Genomic DNA, 4,154 nt, shown 5'->3' with positions numbered 1-4,154 from the left:
AGCCCACGTTTGTGTCTGTAAATGTACGTGTAGGCTGCTGGTTTACCTCAGCGGTAACTGATTTATCTTATCTGCCAGCTTTCCAAGTTTGCTTGAAAAATCGCGACTGGGCCTTTGATTGAGGACGTCTGGACTCGAGTCGCTTTTTTTGTTACTCCTGACTCAGTTCAGACTCGTGGCGTTTAGACTCGGCTGAGCTCAGACACAGCTAGCGGGTAAGTCAGACTACTTGTCGAACTCAAATCGAGTCCATTACAAAATGTTTAAACTTCAGAAAAAAATATATTTTCAAAAACAAATTGTCCCACATCTGTTGTCTGATCACTTTTATCTCTTGCCTTGCGAAGCCTCTTTAGCGTAAAGCAGTAGTAGCTCACTCTAAGTACTGTACCTGTTATGCCATAATTATACCATTGAATGACTTAAGACATTTAATATAAATTATTCTGTCAATGGTCGATATATTTATGTGTTCTGTTATAATAACCCTTTTACGACAGAACTTGGACTTGACTACATTCCTGGCAGTTACTGTCATGTTGCGAAAAAAACCCATAAAGCTTACTTGAATAAATACATAGCAACCAAACTTTCACATATAAAACTTACCCCTTCGAGCAACTTTCGCTTGAGCTACGGGCAGGATGCAGACTCGTGATTCCTCACGAAAACAGCTTTAATGTAGTTGCCAGTGGTCTCCAGTTTAGCATGTTCTTGGCCTCAGCTGATTCCAAAATGTGCAGTTCGCTTCGCGGTGATCGCCTGCCAGGTTTGCTTCTATACCTTCTATTAATAGAACACTGGAAAAAACCCAGATGTGCAAAGTTGTGAACAGATTGCACCACTTTTTGAAGGGGTGATCTCCAAGTGGATCAGATTTAGAGATTCTGTATTTGTAAGATTTTTTTCAAATTGAGGTATATTTTTAACAGTTGAGAATGTGATGTTTGGAGTGAACAAACTCTGTTGAATAAGTCCCGCAGTGTTCAATAGGGACTGTTGCTTTGTTTACTATAGAAACTCGTTACAAATTGAGTTACTGTAGTTTACACCCCCACCATACAAATGGCATTTTCTGGGTATAAAAGGAAACCAGCAGCCGATCACCGCACACATATTTGAAATCAACTTCTGCTGAACAACATGTTACTTTTTTTCCCGACTCTGAGGTATTTGTGTCTTTAATACACCAGGGTTCTAAGGGCCTAAACCCCGCCGAAAGTCTTCTGGACGAGCCGTAAGTTTTACAAGTGTTACTTTTTATATTTGGTCATTCATTAATAATTACAAATGTATAGGGTCATGTAAGATTTTTTAACCAAAGCAGATTTTGTTGGTCTACAAAACCCCAAAAAAATATTAATCCCGCGGGTGAATGTTTTAATTTTTGCAATTAGTAATTAAGTTATTAAACATTCGATTTCGAGCGATGTTTATACGAAGCTGATGCTCAGCTTTAACAAAATGCTGTATATGGCAGCTTAACTATTTCAACATTGAGGTCACTGCCTCTTAATTTTGCTTACCAACACGTTTCTGATACAAGCACAATACAGAATGTGAATGGCGGTGTAAATGAAAGTATTAAAATTACTGAATTTAGATAATTTAATACTTTATCGACTCCTTAATGATGACATGTGCGAAGTTACTCCTCTTTAGGCTTCTAGCCAGGCATACAATAGGATATCGGGCCGATACGCTTAAAACAAAATCCGATACGCTTGAAGTTAACCGATATGCTATCGATACGCTTCACATTTTCCGTGACAAAAAAAAACTACCCAAGGTTTTCTCACTACTTGTGTATTAAATGTACTGGTATAAAATAAGATCTGTTGCTGAAACGAATTATCAATTGTTACCTGAGGCAAATCATTTTTTTAAACGAAGAGTGGAAGCACATCCCACGAAAAGATACCGAGGTTCGCTACCGAGCGCTACACTGCCGCGCTGTCCGGCCGGCGGGCCGTGCGTGAGCAAACTCTTTCGTTGGAATCCGATGTGATTGCATGCGTGCCCCGGTCATGCATGCAACACGCACGCTGTATGATCGGACCAAACCATTTTTTGGTAATAAAGGGGTGTATTGTATTGGGAACAATAATTATCAATATTTCCATAGAAGAAAAGAAAACTAGCACTTTTTATAGAGTCTGAAACATTTCTGTATACGACAGTCAGTTGTTCTACGTCACGAATATTTTTTTTTCTGGAAATGTATTCATGAAACGACGTAAAACGCAAAACTGGCACTAAATCACCCCTTACGAAATTAATGGATTCCCCCCTCGCATCGTGCTAGCTGTCTTTTGAAGAAAGTACGATCGTATATTTGATGTTTTGACGTTACTACTCGTTTTAATCACAACCATTTGATAAGTTTTGTTGTAAGAAAGGACTTATTTATTCTTAGGACAAAACAAATCAGCATCTGTTGCCACAAAGCAAGATTTGTAGCGCTCCAGTCAGACGCCACATGGTGGGTTGCATACTCTCTCAAGTGCTGCGGGAAAATGTTGTCATTCGCATGACAGGCTGATGCCGGGCCATGCGCTAACTTGCCGGAGGCAATTCCCGGTGTTTATTTCTCATCGTCAATGTTCATATTTATCGCCAATCATTATCATCTTAGTCGCGCTTTAAATTGTGTTTCTTCAAGTTTCCACCACTTTTTGCAATTTTCCTGTAAAAGGTACCTTATATCATTATCAGTAATTAAAATGGAAAACAATGAAAACTTGAGACCTACATTTTTCCTTATGAAAAAAAGATCTTGTTTATAAACAGTTCTCTTATTAATCACTGTTGAGTTTGACTATTATGGCAAAGATTTCATGAAAAGGTAGACTAGGCGTAATGATTGCTTTTTGAAAGACATCTAATGCTGACTACCGTGTTGCATTTGTTTTACTTGTAATTGATTTTTTTTTTTTTTTAAATAAAATCCAGGCCCACTTTCTGCAGCATACTGTTACAGTGTTGGGGTTTTCTGCTCTTTTTCCGATCATAAAATATGCTTCCAAATGGCCTTAGATTGCACCACAAAGCATCTAGAATGTCAAAATTTTTCGGGGCCCTTGAGCGGGCCCCGAACCCCACGCCGTAAGGGCTCCATACTCGCAAGATCCATTCGAGAATGTCACATCCCAACATTACAAACTTTTCACATGAGAACAACTTTTGTGCACCTTATAAAATTACTTCAAGTTTGTTTCAATTTTGAAAATTGCTACTGATCCGTTTCATTCTAAATGTTATCATGGTTAGAGACGTTTTGCAGAAACCTTCAAACGAGATAACATTTGATAATTCAAACGAGATAACATTTGATGATTGATATAAGATTTGAGGCTTTGCATGGTGGGGTATCGGTATCGTTTCGGGTTTTGCGGTAACACCATGTGGTAATAACTACTGCTTAGAAGATATTAGTTCTGAGAAGAACTTGTCCTGCTTATTATCAACTTGCTAAGTAGTTTTTTGTTCTGTTTAGAACAAAAGACAAGTTCTTTTAGAACTTACAGCAAAGACAAGTTCTTTTAGAACTTACAGCAGGACTGTTCTAAACAGAACAAAAAACTACTTAGCAAGTTGATAATAAGCAGGACAAGTTCTTCTCAGAACTAATATCTTCTAAGCAGTAGTTATTACCACATGGTGTTACCGCAAAACCCGAAACGATTTGATGATTGCTTTTACAACAGTGGTTCAAGCGTCTACAATAAGAATGTTTTACATGTAAAAGTTGATAGGGAACCTGGTTGTTCCTTTTTTGAAAGGTTTGGTGCATGTTTCTAATTATTTAGGGAGGTTTTTAAAGTTGTTGCTTTTCATTGTGAGCACTGTTCTATTTATTTATTGGTACTGCTGGCTGACGATTGTGTTACTTATTCCTACAAAAATTGAGCAATAAACACTAAGTTACAAAAGGTAACTCCACAGAAACGAATATAAGGAAGTTCATTCGTTTAAAGCATATTACCTCAAGTTTGATGATGCAATGACTGCTAAACAAAATATTGCCCAGTCAAAATAAAGTCACTGAACCTATAACAAAAAGAGCTGAGAGAAAAAAATCTAAGAATTTAAACAAACTTCAATTAAAGAACCCGTAATGTTCAGTGATAATGTAATATGACCTCTACTGTCTG

The sequence above is a fragment of the Patiria miniata genome, unplaced genomic scaffold (assembly GCF_015706575.1).
Source record: "Patiria miniata isolate m_02_andy unplaced genomic scaffold, ASM1570657v1 HiC_scaffold_25, whole genome shotgun sequence".
NCBI lineage: Eukaryota > Metazoa > Echinodermata > Asteroidea > Valvatida > Asterinidae > Patiria > Patiria miniata.
This window is presented reverse-complemented; position numbering follows the sequence as displayed.